Genomic DNA, 19,345 nt, shown 5'->3' on the forward strand with positions numbered 1-19,345 from the left:
AGCAAATTTTTGTGAAATATTAGACGTGAATCTTTGTGTATAGGCACTATTAACAAAAAAAGAAGCCACCTAAGAAAGCATAACTAGAGTATGCTCTAGCCAGCAATACTTACCCATTTTCATCAGACGCCTTGATTACAGAAGTAAATAGGTAAGACACAGGTCATCATACGAAGTTTCCTGGTCTTACCACCACTCTTTTTTAGCAACTGGGATGATTCAAGGGGATGACCGGGGAGGGATTTCCTGTTCAACAAGGTACAGTTTCTGCTAGAAGAAGGATTCTGTTTCTTCCTACTTAAAAAGCTGCCCAGGTTCACTGAAATATAAATGAGTACACTTGTATTTTTCTGCACATTACTCTTGTTTGAATGGATAATGTGAGGGAAGACACAACTGAAAAACAGACCTAAGTTTGTTCAAAACCTGGCCAGATTTACAAACGTTGACATGAATGACGGTTTATTTTAAAGGCTGTAGTACAGCAAGAGGAGACAGGGGAGTCTAGAGGCTCAGAGTTTCAGTGTGAAGTTCTGCCTAATCAAATGTTCAGTATATGCCACTGCAAATAACAGCAATGTGCTGATAAAGTGAGGCAGTCTTTATGCATTTCTTTAACAAAAAAATACAGGTGAGTTACCATTTACTTTACTAGCCAGAAGCAGTTCAATTCCATCTCTCTCATTTTAACTTTGTCAGCCTCTACATCCTGGTTGTTAAAACACAATTCTGCCCGCCCAGTCTGCCTTGTTTATGTTGCTTTAGAAACTGTTCATCAGAAATCATCTGCCAGAATTTAAGTGTTTCTATTACTTCCATGCTTCTGAGAATGCTGCCTATTTGTCTTATCTTTGAAAGATCTGGGGCAAAATATTAGTGATACTAAAGAGAAATGGGAATGAGTTATCTCACAAAAAGAATGGATTTTTTTTTAAGGGAAAATAATTTCAATGAATTTTGTATTCAAAAGGAAGATAGTTATATCAGTCATTGCTTGTGTTAATAATTTTGAATTCTTTACCACACACACAGTGCTATTATCAATGTGTTAGCTATCCAGCATGAAAGCAGTAGTAGTGGATTTCAACACATAGAATTATGTAATCCTACTTTGAATTTACATAAACCTGTATAAAATCAGAGAGGAACTACAATGACCTCCAGCTGCACAAAACATTTCAGATAAAAAGAGGTTGCTATAGCTCAAATCCCTAATTTTTATGCATTGTGCTAAAAATAAAGGTCACGATTCTGACACATTTGTTCGCATTGCAAGTAGCAGACTGCACGCGTCGCTCTACTGTAGAATAGAAGTCCTGATTGAAGGCCAGATGCTGCAATGAACATCTGATTACAGGAGAACTTCCACTAAGTCTGCAGGAACATGGTTATAAATAGGTTGTGCTCAGCGTAAGTCAAGCATGTAGTTTTTGCCCCATCAGGCATAAAGAGAAGTCTCGGTTCACCTTATGTTCTCCATCTTTGTTTGGATAACTCACTTGTTAATCCAATACAGGCAGCATGCAGTTCACTGCATTTTTTCTTCTTCTCTTATTGCTGTCAGTCCTAATAATAGAAGGCTGTGTTTTGTTGTTTCTTTGGATTATTACTGAAACACATTTATTCACTGCTGTCTCAGGGTTGAGGAACAGGTGTGTTCTTAAATCTTAATTTAGTTTTCAGTGAATCATTTGGATGTTTCTGAGTTCAGTCTCTCACATCCACTCCTTCATGTCATTCAGATTTCCCCTGTGCTGACAGAATTGCAGTGCCAGATTAATTACTGCATATGAATTTGCTTTGCTAGCAAGTTATGAGTTGAGGAAACTATGATGCATAAAAAAAGTATTGTTATAGTTCTGATAAAGCAACATCTGCAGGACAGGCACATCCTTTCATTAGACCAAATGATACAGTTAGGAAAAATGGACAAGTTTCCAGACACAAAGATATGAAGCCTAATAGTTTGTCCCAACTGTTTTAATACTGTTCTCCAAAGGCTTTGACTCTCTGTCATACACACACACACACACAAACACACACCACACACACACACAGAGTACTTCTTTGTGCCTTGCACATTCATTTCAAGCGAGGATTTATTGGCAAGGCATTTTTGATTTTTATCTACGAAATGGTGGGGGGAACAGGTAAGAAAAATGATTAAGAGGTAACACTGAATTTCCCTGAAACTGAACAATAGATTTAGTTACTTATGAAGATTGTTCTAGAGTAGATACTGGTGCACACAACCAGCTGCAAATTTCTTTGTGAAATGACTATGATTGAGGTCCAAATCTATAGACTTCTGGGCTTCATAAATTGTGATTGTGACAGATTTTGAGCTGCTCTGTGCTGATTTACATTCTCTCAGGTTAGTCTGTTGTTGAGATGTTTACTGCATGAATCTACTGGTATGGTGTGACAGTCGGGGAGAAATAAATGGGAAGTGTTGAAAATGTTAAGAAACTAGTCCAGGAAAAGACCTGTGATGAGAGGACAAAATCCGAGGTTCTTTCTGAAGAAGAAAAGTGATAGATTTGAGAAACCAAGCCAAGAAACAAGCACTTGCTAAAGTATGAGAGATAACTAGGGAGGCAGGAGTTGGACATCTCATTCAGTTATGATAGACATACACAGCCTGTTTCACAACCTCTTGTTCTAAAAGTGCTGTACTCATAGCTAGAAGTAGTAAGTAGGAAGACTAGACAGTAGGAAGAGTGCTAGGAAGACTGGTAGGAAGACTGTCTGGTTATTGTACACAGAATGGTTTTCACGGTTTTGAAGAGAAGATCCAGAGGTATCTGAACTTTGTTCTGCAGGCATATGACAAGGCCAACCTTTGAATAATGAATAATGCAAAAAAACCCCAGAGAGGCCTATAGCTCTGCAAAGGCAAAATTAATTGCAGCTTATCACATCCGAATGAAATCACACAAGCAGAGTATTTGGGAACACATCATAAAATAAGTGCTACAGATGTCCTCTGCAGACATTTCCCCACATTTTGTGCCCCTGACTAGGATCTGGTTCCCCAGGTATAACAATGTTCCTAAGCACGCACTCATCCACCACTAGTTGTTGTATTTTCCTTCTTACAAATACACCTTGATGAATTGTTTCAAAAGCCTTTGGCCTGAAGGAACCTCTGGATACTATATTGTATCATCAAGGGGTAAAATAATTTAAAAGACTTTTTTACTAATTCTCAACTAAAAATACACCCTATTTCTGAGTCTGACTATATAAAATTCAAGAAATTTGGCTTATATGTCCTTACCCTCACAGTCATCAGAGAAGTTGTCACCACTGAAGGCCCACTGCTTTTGACAATGATGTTTTTTCTTGGTGAAAGCAAGAAATTCTTGTCCAGGTAAGTGACAAGCCAGTGAAGATTTTTTTGTATTTGTCAGTCTGAGACAGAGTGTGTCCTATCTCAATCATTATGTTTACCATGCAGATTAAAGCAGAGGTCTTACCAAAGGAAGAAGATACTTAGTATGCAAAAGACTATGGTGAGTTGTTGGACCACTGAACTCGTGGTTCCCAAGTAGGTCCCAGGCCGATGGTATTATAGAACAAAGGGAGATGCTCATGATGCTAATAGAAAAAAAAAAAACCAAAGCAAACGACTTGGCTATTATGATCATAGGATCAGACTAAATTATCAACTGGAAAAAGTAATTCAAAGATAGCAGTTACTCTGGGCCCTGGGGAAACCAGTCTGGCTCAAGTGCTGCCAGTGCCAAAAGGAAATGGCTCATCTGAGAAAATGATTGCTTTTTGTAACCAAGGTTGACATTGGCAGGGCTTATACGATCCCACAATAATGCAGTGGACGTAGCCAAGATTAAAAGGATTTGTAAAGCATGATTTACATGATAGGACAATGGAAAATGCTATTTACTGCTCACCTTTCTAGCCCATCTAGTTCGTTAGAGTAACACATGATGTTTTCTTTGAAGTCCAGAGGAGGAAGAAAGACTTGGACAGATCTCATCAAACTGTAAACTCCCTGCCTACGTTCCATGCACATCAATGTTGCTTTCAGATCACTTCTGCAAGGCTCTGAGCACACCCCGAAAGGTGTTCCTTCCCTCCTTCCCCAAGCATACTCAGACTCTGCCTTCCTCCGTTTGCCTCAGACTCTACTATATCGTTTTCCATTACTAAGTTCGTCTGCTAACTCTATGCATTGGCAACCTTTGCAAAGTTCCCCATTTATTATTTCCACACAGTCTCCTCCCTTCTGTTTATTTCTAATTTACAAAGAAGAGCAAGAAGGAAACCTAATCTATATGACATAAAGTTTCTATATTCTGGTGTGTTTATTGGAGTGATCATGCATTGTTGCTTCTATTCTGACCATGAAGAACACAACAGCTGTTTTTTCTGTCCATTAGCATCATTGCATGTGCATCTCAGGCCATTCATTCTGAGGTATCTGATGCTCCTCTACTTTGGTTGCCCTGTATAATGCTTACTGCAGGTAAGGAATGACAAAATTCTTCCTAAATACTATGTCTACTGCCACACAGCAATCAGCTCTAGAGAGGGACTACTGCTCCTTCATTCTCTACCCTTTTCTCCTATGGCAGACCTGAGGCTATGGCCTTGGTTTTCACAAGCTCAGGAGGATGAGGCCAGCACCGTACTTGACAGTGAGAGCTTCAGCCCAAAGCCACGGGACCTGCAACAGTTACCGTGCCAAATCAGCGCCTATGCAATTCCTCACCACCATGGCGATGGGTGTCGTCATCATCCAGATGATGAAACAAAACTGACCCTTTTGGCCTTTGCAGATCACTGAAAATCCCAATGGTTTTGATGAGATTACTTCCAGTGTTGTAAGTGATCTGTGCCCAATCTGTGCAATCATATTGTGATGAAGATGATGGCTTTGTGTTGATAAACCAGAAATGCTGAGTGGTACATGGCCTAAAAAGTTCAGGAATACCTTTCCCAGAAGCAGTCCAACCTGGGTAATTATATTCTAGGGACTTAAGTGCCCAACAAATTTAAAATGGTTATGTGAGGTTTTTTTTCCACTTCATCCTCTAAGCCTCCATCTCCTTGCTACTTCCTATTAAATAAAAGGCCTCATATTTATGTAAGACACAAACTCACAGACATTATGCACAGATGCTACTATGTGTGTATACCTTTTTGATGTGCTTTGAGGTGAAAGGTGGTATATTAATGTGAGATTACTATCTTTTCTTCAATAAGAAATCAAAGGGAAAAAAGATCAAAAGGTAGTGAGTTCATATAAAAACACACTGAGAGGTCTCTGTCTTCATGTTTTGTCTACCAAGTTATTTATAACCTGTAATTATTACTGCCCTTTCCACGGTATAACTAGGTTGCACACTGTAGATTATTAGAGTGATTATTCAGTATTGGTCAAACCTTAAGGTCCTAATTAATTCATAGTACAAGTGAAATGATGAAAGTCAGTCACAGCTTTATCTACAAATGGAGTAGAACCAGACTGTTTTCTCAGCACCTGGTCTACTGCTTTATTTCACAGTTCTATTGTCATCTTTATCTTCACTGCTTTATCCAACACACAGCATTTCCACTGGCTTTGCATGAGAATGAGACTAAAATAGATGTGTCATCCCTTAGAGCAGCTTTGCCAGGACCAGCTAAGAGATAACACAGACCAGCACTGCCTTTTGGTACCACACACTGCTCCTTTTTCCAACACACCTAATTATGAAGTATTGCTTAAATTCCTGCTTGTTTATATCACATCGATTTCCAGAGAAGGTTGCCTAAGTAAGGACGACAAATGAGAACTGACTTTAGGTTCTGATCCAGCTTTCAGTAACCACCAATATTTAAGGAGTAAACTGAGAGATACCATCAATGGCAAAAATGCACTGGAGTGAGACTGCACAATTTCCCATGCTTTAAGTTCAATATCTCGGTAGCAATAGACAAGTTTATCCCTACATTAAACATCAAGTTTCAGTTTGCATTGCAGACTTATTGAAAACGATGATGGGAAGCAAAGCATGAAAAACTGGAAAGCAGCTAGCAGGAACTGCTTCGTTTCTGGGAATCTAACAACAGGGTACACAATACCTACATTTCTGAATTGAAAGTTGAGAGAGATAAAGGGAATTTGACCTGAACTGGAATACCAGATCCAAACTCTGAAACTAAATTTGATATTTTCCCTCCATATCCATATTCCATTTTCTTTACAGAGTGTGCTGTTCCAGAATTCATGATTCCAGTGTCGTCATATTTCTTTGACTCATAAGGAGAGTTGGATGTGAAACCCGATTCAGATTTTTCAACTCAGCCCAACTCATAGTGCCTGGCTGGTATAAAATTTCATTTAATTTACCTTCCTATTTTAAAGATCTAAACAGAATAAGTCCCACATGCATTATAAGTAAAATAAGAAAGATAAATGAGTAAATAAAATCTTGGAATTTTATTACACAGCAATACTTTGAAAAATAAATTTTCCATCTGCAGACTAGTAGAGAAAAAAAGGAATTAATTTTTACTTCTTTTTTCAGTAGATGCCAAGTGTTTCATGTACTGCCTATAAGCTGCCAACTTTCCCTTAGTCTACATACTAAGTGAAATCTGATCACCTTAAAGCTCAAAAATACATCACAGGACAGAAATAATAGCTGTAAACCAGGACAGACGTCATTCTGATGAAGTGATGCCAAATTATACTTCTCTCATCTCATGGTCATGCAGACACTAATAAAAAATGCAATGACCTCCACTACCATACCCAGTAAAAATTATAAGATCTGAACTGTCAGCAGTTAATTCTGAGCAATGCCAAGTGCTGTTTTTAGAAGATGATTATGTATCATTCATTTCTCATTCCTTGTTGTATCATTGTGCAGACATCACTGGCATTTTGCTGAAGATACAAGTTTATTCTGGATCTCCCCTAAGGATTAGTTAAAGTTATGGAGGAAGGAGCAGAATCTATGCTGAACAATTGTAAGTCATTAATACAATGGATTGAAAATGTGACTCTAACCATACTGGTTTCATATTTTGATTAAAGGAGATTGATAGAGAAGCAGAAAAAAATCTTAGTGTATTGCACTCAGAGAAGGAAGACCATGTGATTGACAATGTGATAAGAAGCAGTAGGAACGGGAAGGATTAGTTATTCTGGAGTGCTGAAGTCATGAGCATCATCCCATATTGAACCACTTGAACATCTATGCCATACTGCATACTGCATATGCCACATAAATTACAGAAAATATTTTTACATGTTCATTGAATTGTTTAGAAATCTTTGAGGAGTAAAACATTTCTATCTAGATGCAGCAGTAACTATAAGGGCAATGCTCAGGTCTTGGTTCTCCAATAAACTGTGGTATTTTCCACATTCTTAAAAGTAATGTATAATTAAAACCTATTGCCTCTACAAAGGAAGGCCCTTTAATGAATGCTTTTGTACAGCTGGTCAGGAAACCAGCATGAAAAATTCTGAGATTTTAGTCTCTCTCATTATAAAGAATTGCCAGTATTTTCTCAGGGAAAATGAGAGACATGATGAACACAGATTATTTAAGTCAAGGTGAACAACACCTTACATGTGAGAGGCACAGTTCCACTGTCCTGCTCTTATTGAGTCGAAGAGCAGCTTGAGTCTCCCATATTCTAAACAAAAGAGAAATCTAACCATCCATCACAAGGGTTCGTTACTCTGGTGCCAAGAGCAGTGGAGTTCTTACACAAAGCACAGTAACTGAATCCAGAGAGTCTGAGAGACTCCTGTCCTGGAAAAGCCAACCATGTCAGTGTAAGGCACTCATAGGATATATCAGCACTTGCTTGAGTCCTTGTTCTGTATTCAACTTACTGATGGTTTAACCAGACCTGTTTTTATCCCAAATGAGTGCCTTGGTTAGTGGCTATTAGCTGCTGTGGGATCTTTCTTCTCCTCATGTGCCCCTGTTGCAGAAGCCCATACCCTGAGTCTAAAAAACTCCAAATATTTTTTCATCAAAATTGGCACATTTCTATTTTACTGTTTCTTTTGCAAAAAGTCAGAATTTTTAAAAACCACCCCCCCGAAAAATAAAAACTTGCTGACTAACTTGAGTGATGTATATGCTACAGGGAGGTGAGGAATTCTTTCAAACCCCCTTTTTAGCCTGGTAAGATTAATAGAGATCTAGTTTTTAGACAGCTGTGACATTTTTGAGAAGAGGAATCCTGTTTATCTTCAGATTTATCCAAATGTGCCTTTTCCCTAGCAGCAAGAACAGATAGTTTAAAATTTGAAGACATACTTGTGCCATAACGATCTTTTCCTTAACAAGCATCTTGAAATAGTAGTACAAATGTGAAGGAGATGCATTAAGGAGGAACAGTAGGTTTGGCACGCTAAGGCCAGCAGCAAATGTATTTCTCACCTAGTGCTAAAATTTGCTGTGCAGATTGGACAGGTAATCCTTGCAAATTTTCAAAGGTACTGGTGTACCATTAGCAAACACCACCCTCATTTTAAGAGGTTTACATATTTTTAATAGGTATCAGAGGGTTTCTGTTTGTCAGAAACATAAATTTTAAAAAACCATGAATGACAGTATAACAGAAGTTAGAAAGGGAAGAGATCTATGAGCTTCTGCAATACATTCTCCTACTGAGGATTCATTTCTTTATTCTAATTTATCTGAAATGTTCAGGTATGTTCTAATTTTAGCATTTTGAGAAACAACTTTTTAAGAATATTTGAAGAAATTGACTTGCTTTTACAACAGTGAGCTATATGGGAAGTATTTTTCCTTAGAGAGCAAGGAGTCTAAAACATCACCAATCTGTTCCTGTGTTTGGAAATCATTTACCTACCACCTGGGAACATTACAAACTGACATATGGTACTGTCATTGTCTGCCTCCTGGCAGCTAGTGGAGGGTATCTACACGAGAGGAAAGTTTAGCCTAGTTAGCACTAAAGAACTACTAGAAAGAAGAGAACCGTATTTTTTTCCGAGCGGAAATTGCACTCTTAAATAATTCTTAAAATGTTGAAGCAGTAATTAAAGACCGTGAGGGATCAAGCTTGACACATTACTATTTTTAAAGCTAGGGACTTAAATAAGAAACAAAAGAGAAGAACAATTTAACACAATAAATAATTCAGCAGTGGAACTTGCGGCCACAGGAGAACACACCGATGAAGAGATTAAAAAGATTACTAGATAAATTCATGTAAGAAAAAATCCTTAAATGGCTATCAAATATTATTACAGCTGCAAACTCCAACCCAAGAGGTGCTGCTCATGTGTTAAACTGACAGAAGTTGGGATGATGTACTGATGGAAGTGTCACTATATACTCGTCATTTTTTAATACTCTCTCTAAAGCATCCACTATTAGAGACTGCCAAAGATACTGCGGAAGGTCGCCTTCTTGTCTGACCCACTATAGCTGTTCTATGTAAGAAATGTTATTTACAAAATCACCAGTCATCATACATGCTGTGAGTCTAAAGGAATACATGTACTTTTATTTATGTGTCTGAATACAGGCGTAAATGTCAGATTATAGGCATTCACATGCAAAACTTTTAGCTAAAGGACGTTCTAAGTATGAAACATAAACTAGTTGTGTAAAAAGTGGATATATGGCACCATATATGTGATAGTTATGACATTATTTTATACAGGCTCCAAATGTTATTTCAAGACCTTTTAACATCCTGCAGTCTGCCTTTTACATTAATCAGCCTACATCTTCTCTGGCTGCAATAACGGAAACTTAAAAGGAGAAGGACATTGCCAATCTACAGCAGAATATATTTGCTAAGCAGTAAATATAAGCAAGAGTTCAGCTAATATCCTCTGTGTCATCATCTGCAAATCTATGATAGTCACACATAACCTGTTTTTGTTATTAAACTGATGGAACTAGTTAAGTAACTTGCATGCACCTGGAGAAGGAATGACCCTAACAGCATAGGTGGCAGGTGTTAACCTTGCACCCAGTCTAAAATTATGCAGATGGATTAAGAATTTAGTAATATTTCAAATGCAAATGTTTCATTGATCCTGAAAGACTGGATAAAAGATGAACCTGGTGATTGCGGTCCTGGAACTTATGTGATTTTGCTGGCGAACATCCCCAAGCCATGGGACAAAAAATCACTAGAACGGAGTCGAGCATACCTTTCTGATGGGAAAGCAACTGAACGTCGTCTTCTCTTCTGTACAGCAACCCTAGTTCTCTTTACATATCAGAAGCCTACAAAGGATGCAGAAAAAGCTGGGTCCTAAGCATAATTCTTTTTACCTGTCTTTGGGCTCAGCTGTTAGCAGGACTAATGAAATCACCATTATTTTAAATTTTAGGGGAATTTTATATGCAGTGTGCCTAAACAAACCTCTTCGTAGTAATTTTTCATTGCTGCTTCACAGCAGTAAAAAGATGGTGGCAGAAAAGATAACTCCCTTCTTGATATGTAGTCCCCCATCACAGTTAAAAGCTAGATAGTAGTATAGTATATCTCAGCCGCGTAACCCTTACTTTCACCGCTCCCCACGGCAGCTCTAACTGAGCTGATAGCTCCACATGCCCTAGTGTCTGGCAGAGATAGCCATTGGCTTCGGAACGCAATGCAGCAGCCTAATATAGCACTGTGCTGTGTTTAAGCTGATGCAGGTCCACATCAAGCCAGCTTCTAGAGCAAGGGTGTTGAAGCCGGTATTGATGGTCTCTGCAGCACAGACAGAGACGCTTCTGTTTTGAACAGTGATGACAACCCATCTCCGCTGCCAGTGGATTCTGACTGGAAGCCTCCCCATGAGAAAAAGCATGGAAAAGCAGGGTTACAGGGCCAGGTACTTCATTGGTTTTGATCCAAATAGCTCCAGTAATGTCAGTGGATCAATGTCCATTTTCATTATCAGAAGACATGCCCTACTGTGTGTGTGAGGAAGCTACCAAATCATTTTCTTGAAGGGACATAATCCCCAAACAAAGACCCAGTTTTCTCCTGCTTGATCTTGCTATCTCTCAGTACAGATATAGCCTTAGCCTGCTCTTTCATGACCATACAATACTGAGTTGGTCTATGGTTTAGACTGAGAGCTGATAGCATTACCAGCCTCCATGAGGAAAGAGATACGAGTCAATCAGCTAATGAATTCTTCCATAATGGAAGTAGTGCACAGGGAAATGTATGCAATGGAGTAGAAAAATATCTTCCTGATAATAATATACTCTTACAGGCAACATCTGGTAAAAAAGAACTAAATGACTTCAGGCTACACTCCTGAGTGTAGCTTCCCTGAGGAAAGCAAAAAGGGAAAACACTGAGTTAAAAAGCTACCGGATCAAAACTAAACATTGGGGGTGGGGTGGGCAGAAGAAAGCCAGCATTACTCACGAAAATTAAAATTGGAGGCACAGTTGGGAGTGTGCTACATCACTGATGTTAGAAAACTGGATTTTCTGTTTGAGTTTGCATCAGCATCCCCAGAAAGCACTTTAAGATATGTAAGAAGCTCTTTTCTTGTAGATTTAACATGTGTATCCAGCCCTTTCGCGTGTTTTTTTAAGCTTGATTTTGATTATTGCAGACAATGATCCATACCATATAAGTGAGAAGACTCCAGGGTAGCAGTTAAATGGAAATGCTAGTTTATTTTTCTAGGGTTAATAGCCTCCAACACATTCAAAAAGTCATCTTTCTGGATTGTAAATATGGACCATTTCATGCAGAGTGGTTGCAGAGTGATGGCAACAAGGAAAGCAGCCTGGAGCACGGTTAAGGGCAGTTGTCCTTCTTTCTTTGCCAAAGGATTAATCTTCCTACCATCACTCAGGAAACAAGGCTTTAAAGGTGATACTGGGTGAAGGAGGGAACCAAAAACACCATGAAGGAGTGGGGAAAGAATGTCTCTTCTTGATAAATAAGAACTCCTTAAAATTTGCCAATGGCAGACAACCACTTTATTGTCACATTTTATTTTCTCCTTTAGATCAAAGCACCAGATTTGCAATGGCAGCCACACAAGCAGCAGATTTTATTGTGGCCTAATATTTAGATGTTGGCAATGGAAAAGCAGGTGCTGCCACTGCACACACTGAACAACAAATCCATCAACTATCTTTTACTTTACTAGATACTTAGTAGAGGGCTTATAGCTGTCAGCAGGTCTCACACCAGGGAAATGCCATTGATTTCAATTAAATTATTCCTTTACATTGGTGTAATTGAAAGGAGGCTTAGGGCCTATAGTTTACTTGTTCCATCTTGATAGTATACCCAAGTTATACTTCGATCTCTTGCAAAACAACGGAGAGTAAATGCATTAACATGTTAGACCAAAAGAGGGAGGTAATCAAAGGGGATACAGGAAATAAAACCACTTTTATGACTCTAGAATCTGATGTGTTAAATTGGGAGAGCAGTAAGATCTATTTCTCTGTGTCATATCATCCCAAACCAGCATATCTCTCCCCGAATTTGCAATTTAATGCTAAAGAAGATTATTTACTTTCCACCCATCCTCATAAATAATGGACAAGGTCTAATTTCCGGTTCAGATCGCTGATGTTAAGATTAACAGCAGTTTACTTGCTTTGGTATGCAGATGGGGAAAAGCCAAAGGACTGTCTATAAACAGAGATTGTGCAGTCTTTTCCCTCTTGCTGTTGTTGCTGCAACCATAGTGTTAGATGCAGCCCTGACAACTGCCATTTTTTAGTTATTTAACAGCTGGATATGTTTAATTGGACACGAGATCAAGTTTTACGTCAACTGTTATGGAGAAGGCAGGGAAGCAGGAATATGGCCACATGCACATCTGCTACAGAAATCCATTGCGCACAGTTGCTCTGTCACCTGGGGTGTGCACGACTAATACTTATTCCTGACTCCAAAAAATGCAAGTGGTTCAGATGAGTTGCGTAAAATGAACCGGTAGTCAGGTCGGAGCACTTCCACTTATCCTCACCTAGCAAGCAATCCATTGCCAGAGGAAAAAAAAAGCCTGCCTTCTTATTTCCTGTAGGAGGGAAAGGGCTCCTTAAACTGTCCTGTTCTTCATGACACCAGAAAAGCACAGCTTAGGACCTTCAGTGCCAGCCTATGACACGAGTGTAGGTTGCCATTTGATTTGTGCTGATTTATACGAGGAGGAAAAGGAGAATAGAGTCAAAGTTGCTGGAGGCTTTTCAAATATCTAATTACCAAAAAAATCAGTCTTGATACAAGGAAGATGTTCAATTTCATCTAATTTACAGCATTTTGAACAGAAAGCTAGGGAAACAATGAACAGTAGAATGCCATCTGCTTTGTTGACAAGACTGAAGGAAAGATCATCATATTGACTACATCTGATGACAACCTGATTGACAGCCAACATCAAATACTAAAAAACTCAACAATAATGAATCCTTCTCCCCCCCACCAAATTAGAAAGCAAGTCAGAACTCTGATTTACATTACTTCTACAAAAAGCAATATACATATATTACTTTCTGCAGGTTTATTTAAATGTATGTATAATATAACATTATAGATTTGCAGAACCAGAACCTAATACTCAGTGCCAGTTGAAACCAACATGTTTTAGCTATTGCAAAAGTTCAAAATTGGATATATGCATATATGTTCCTACATGTGTTCTTACGGAACATTTCCTTCTTCAAGGTTGGAAAAGATATTTCCAAGATATCTTATCAGAAGACTAGAAATCTCTTCAGCTGGGGCTGAGTGGAGCTTTAAATGCCCCAAACCTTGACTTTAGATGTACAAATAACCTTAGCTTGCTCCAACAAAAGAGCAAATTTTAAAATATATAAAAAAAGCAAGGAGGCAGGTAGAATATGACCAATGCATGTTTTCTGAAGACATGATCAAAAGATTTTCCAAAATTATTGCACCACTTACTTACATTAATTACTTTGAGAGAATATCATGGATTACTACTTCCTACATCACAGGTATGTCTAAATAATTGTGTTTATTTTCCTCCTTAAAAGAGAACAATTGTTTTCTTTCACTAAAAATAATTTATTCCTTACTTTGCTGGAGAGGTTTTCCTTCGTCATTACAAAGCCAAAGTGAACTGATAACTCTCACCAGAGCTGATTCACTACACTGGTTCAGTGTTTAGTCTTTTGAAATGGTAACAAACTAAATAACATAGCAATGAAGAGTAAATTACTAGAGGTTTGGTCATCCAACCTTTGTATATAAGAACCATTCTGAAGTTAACAAGAATAGCACAAACACAGCTAACAAAATACCTTATGCAGAGAAGAATGGAGAAAATCCACCTATGCACTTTTGTTGCATGCATTAGCTCAATAAACTGATTATCTGAAAAGTCTTTATCATCTGTGCGCTCTCATTCTACCCTCCTCCCATGCATACAAGTTTCATTATGCCTAAATTTAGGCATGGACCTGGACCTTTTCATGAAAGTTCTTGGACCATACTATAATCAAAATGCTTTAAAAATAGAGATCTCTTCCTGACTGGGCCTTGTGCTTGGCTGCTTTTTAGCACTGCTGGGTGCTATAACCATGAAACAGCAATACTGCAAAGTGAAAGAAAGGACCATTAAAATGGTAACACATTATTAAGTGGGCACGGATTTGGACCTCCCAGTTAGTTATGTGTCACCTGTCTAATGAGATTCAGAGTATAAAACAGACCCAGAAGCTCATGCTATTACTGAAGGAGTTGCTCACATGACAAAAAAATTCAAAGGAAGCATCATAAATGCAACAAAATTAAACAAGTCTGCTCCAGGGGAACAGCTTCTGTGTGCAGTAATGAAAAGAGAAAATGAGGTAAGGGATCTACATCTAACAGCCCTTACCATTTTCATTTGTCTACTAGAGCTGATGCTTAAACCATCCCTTCTGGACTTCAAAAAGAGGCAGCAAAAGGCTAAGGTGTTTGGCAGGTTTCTTTATACTTGTCTGACTGTATCCCCTCCTTTACAAGCATTTTCTAAAGTCAGAATTAAGTTTATGTTTACATATATGTTGTTTTGTTGATCTTCTGCCTATAGCCAAATGTTCTCTTATGACGCACCTGCCCAGTGGTACTTGAACTTGCTTCCTATATTCCTTTTTCCAGTATAAAATCCTATTATAATGTTATTATGGCTTGTTATGGCCGTCGAGAGGCCACAAACTTGTGTTTCAGAAGCTATTGGGTCAGGAAACCTTGATGTCATTGCAGTTAATAGTAAATCACAGGTAGAACGGGAGCTGTCCTCATTTAAAGTTAAGCAGGTTCTCTAGTTCTCTCATAATAATGTTTTTTCCATGATAGCTCCCAGCCATATAGTCTCACCATAATTTAGAACTGCTCTATCTAAGATGTCTGCTAAACAGGTGAGGGAGTACATAACAACAGTGGATTGCTGTTCCTTGGTACAAATTACAGGCCTTTTTATGTCCTCTGAGAGCACTACATTTAGAATAACAAAGTGGATGGACCCAGAATGTCTCTTCTTGTAGCAACCTTTTCCCTGTTTGAAAACTGATATTACGTTGCCTCTGATTACTCTTCTCTAGGCTATTTTTCACATCCTCCTTGTGTAGACTTCAAGGAGGTTTTCTGCTGTGCCTATGTGTTTGGTGGGGAGGGGAGCATTTGCTTCCATTACTTATGTAGTATTATTGCAAACCCACCATATTTCAAATTTGGATATATCATATAAAAACATATCAATTGTAATGTACATTTTAATATGGAAATTCTCCGTACCATGATGCCACCACTCAGTGAAAGGACACTGTTAGTTTGCTTGTTTTACTGAGGAAAAAGTTGAATACAACACAAAATGCATTTATTAAGGCTAAGAAATAATATTTTAAAATCCTAGAGTGGATGTTACTCACATGACCCTCCAGATTTCTGATACAACCTTTTTTTCAAAACGCAACATTACTAGGTTTCAATCTTTTATATTTAAGTTCTGTAATTATAATGAGATGAATATTTTATCCTCTACCATATGATCACCCTAGGCTGTTTAATTTTAGACCATGAACCATATTTTAACTAATACATTAAAATGTAAGATATCATCCAAAATTACTTGGGTTTTTAAATACATTGATATATGGGGTGTGAACCTTACAAGGCACTTTCACTGTACCTCCATTTACTGTGAAATCCCTGTTCTCTCCAAGCTTATCACATTGTAAAGATACGACAAACTCTATCAGCATTACATTATCACAGAGAAACCTGCAGAACTAAAAAGGTTTAATCACTCAGAAAGTACGTGCTTGTGCGCAAATGCTGCCTATTCCTGCTTTGTTTCTCCCAATGTTGCTAAAATCCACGTCTCGCTTTGGCAGCCTCCACTATCCAAGGCAGGAAAGATAATGTCATGGAGCTGGTGCTCTTGCATCGAGACATTTAGATGCTCCAGAACACCTCCCACTGCTCTGTCTTCTTCCACCCATTGGCTCTTTCACTTCCCCCACTGTTATTTCTTCTATCTCTTTTTCCTTTACAGAGGATGCCAGAAGGATTTGAGCTTCTTTGCTTACGTAGGCTATGGCTCTGAATGCTTCCATCCCTTGTCATGGCACACAGGGTCAAGCTCAATGAATGGGAGCATTGCTTTGCCAGATTTTAGGACACTAAGGAAGACGACAATGCGCGTGCCGTGTTCCTGATAGGGATAATTGTTACACACCTCTGCAGCTGATTGCATTTGACTGAGAAGACTCAATACTTTCTTGCCAAGTGTCTTAAAACTCTAACTTGAATACCTCTGCAGAGCACAGCCTCTTACTAGGTTTAGGCTAGTCTTCAATATCAGGACCTAGTCTGGATTAGCGCTCAGAGTCATCTCCACGTAGAGCCAGAGACTGCAGACACGCAATCTCACTCTCCAACATTACAGTTACTTCTATACTCTCCTTGTTAGATCAGTCCTATCTTATCACTGGCCTCTTTCAGCTCTGCACCTTCAGGTGCGACAGATGGCAAAGAACGCTGGTACAACTGTATAGGCTTAAAGATGCCCTTCTGTGTCTGGCATGAACATTGCAGACCCTTTCAAACTTGCCTGTTCGACACATTCAAGTCTGTGACTATGACAGAGAAAGAAAATCTGCATTCTTGTATATATATTCCAGTTGGTGAGGAACCTGGAATGTAGACAGACAGAGGACAAAGTGCTCTCCTTGATACCGGCACTTGTGTGCTTCATCGTACTAAGCTGTTTCAATGGAGTATGGCATACAACCAATATAAATTTACTGCCTGGCTGGTAATACCAGGAAAACGTAATGAAATGTTAATCAACACAATTGAATAGATGCTTTCCTCCTCAGCTTCTTGAGAAAACACTTCTCTAGACTCATTTTGGAGGTGTCTCTCTACAACACAAATTATTAAAAAGTCTAGACACATAAGCATGCAAAGTAATTCCCTGGGAGCTCTAAGAGCTCTGCTGTAGGCTTCTGGCCAGATGATCTCTCTTGGACAAGTATTCTTTGTGCAATCGCCTAATGGATTCTCAGAGCTATATAATTCCTTTGTTGCTGCCAGCCACAGTCCCTAGGAGGCAACACATATGCTCTTTTACGTTTGGGGTCCCTTACTAAGCAAGTGCAGCCTTCAGTCATGCTTGGACATTCCCTACAGAGCAGACCAGGGTATGAAAACTTGTGTAAGCAGGTTATGCATGTTTTTGGGTCATCTCTGAGGTTAATTAATATCCCATAACAAACACAAAATGGTTATTAGTTGTTCCAAGAATGCTGTCTTGTCACTGAAAACCTGCAAGTATGCTGCAAGTATGCGGGGATTTTAGGATAATATCCCCTAATTTCAGAAATATGACTCTGGGCAGCACCTGCAGGTTGTTTACACTGTCTTTTTAACCATTTAGCTAAAGGGTTGAGGTTCCTTACACATTTGGTGACAATAAGGAGGCAGACTTCTTCAGACGGAGAATGCATCCACATGTATGAAGAGCCTTCTCTCCACACAGGTGTCCATACTCCTATGAACCTCTTAACTGAAGTACACAAGAATATTGCTTTTTCTCTCATTTGTGTGAATCAGAAGCCAGTAGTATTAACAAGAGAGAAAGAAATCATATTCAGCCTCTGAAGTGTTCCTCCTTGCAATTAATTGATTTCTTCCCCTTTGTGTTGTGATTTGTTTGTTGGGTTTTTTTGTAAATCATAATCTCTTGGATCAAAATAGGACGACAGTGACTTATAGTATCCCTCTTCTTTGAAGTTCCTTTTAGAATACTACTCCAGCATGAAACAAAGGCATAATTCAAAATTTGACTGAGTTTTGCCATCATATCTTTTAAAAAATACCCTTTAAAGTGCCATGACAGTGTATTTAAAATGGGGTTCTAAAAATTGCTATTAACTTACCTCTTCAGTGTACTTTCACACAAAATCTTCTTGCAGAGAACCTGATGAAAAAATAAAGCCAGATGATTACTTGCCTGAATTTGTAGGTTCATTTCAGCTGATCCCGTTACTCATCTGTTAGCTAGACTCTGTGCTTTTTTCTGTGAGTATTTTTAAACGGCTATCTTCTCCACTGTTCTCTTAGCACATTTGCCCAGAATGTCTCCTGTGTCTTTACAGCCACAGCAGTGAGACAATTTCATTGCGAGGATGTTTCTCAACATTACAGCTGTGTTAGAAAATACAGGGTATTGGATGCAGCTATTTGCAAATGGTAAAAACTTAAAATTTCTTATAAGTGTGCCGGTTTGAAAAGATAGGTTAGGAAGCTATTGTTCTTCACAGGAACAAACATTATCTCCTACAAATTCAACTCTATTGGAAACAAATATCAAATGATATGCAAGTAGTGTGCTGTGGTTGTGCTGCAGTTTCTACAGAGAGTTTTGGGTATTACACTTCCAAAATAACCACTAAATCTATTGAATATCCATCCTTAAAAATACAAAAAATCCGTCACCGGAAAATGCTTAATAAGGCCTAACATAAGGAGAGTCTCAGAGTAAGAAAGCCATATATAAATAAGAGCCTTTAGGTGTCTGTGCTGTAGCCAGTGTAATTGGAATAATAAATGGGGAAGAGTATTATTTCATATTCCATTAGTCTACTCAAAACCCAGAGGTGTTTCATAAGCTTAGCAGCAGTACTACGTACATTGTCACCAGAAATTTTTTCTCCAGAAAAAATGGCTTGGCATCAAACTTCTAATCTGGAAGTCCTGTGCTATCTACTAAATATATGGTATGGATAAATACCTCATAGTTGCAACTTTATCTCATTTTCAGGAACTTCCCCAGAGATCATCCCTCAAAAGCTGTGTCCCAAAACTCACGTAATGATTTCCTCTCAGGTTCTGGGAAAAT

The 19,345-nt window shown here is 38.6% G+C and overlaps 1 protein-coding gene across 1 annotated transcript in view; it reads right to left on the reverse strand.

The window, feature by feature from the left end:
- The window catches only part of TMEM108 (transmembrane protein 108), a 201,852-nt gene extending 183,447 nt beyond the window's left edge, over positions 1–18,405 (reverse strand). Inside the window, exon 1 of the mRNA XM_087769685.1 lies at positions 18,384–18,405. The gene's annotated coding sequence lies outside the window, so the exon portion shown is untranslated. The remainder of the gene's footprint in view (positions 1–18,383) is intronic.
- Between the last annotated feature and the right edge of the window lie 940 nt (positions 18,406–19,345).

Source organism: Nipponia nippon, unplaced genomic scaffold (genome assembly GCF_047370975.1).
Source record: "Nipponia nippon isolate SJK-2023a ecotype South Korea unplaced genomic scaffold, ASM4737097v1 scaffold_1, whole genome shotgun sequence".
Classification (NCBI taxonomy): domain Eukaryota; kingdom Metazoa; phylum Chordata; class Aves; order Pelecaniformes; family Threskiornithidae; genus Nipponia; species Nipponia nippon.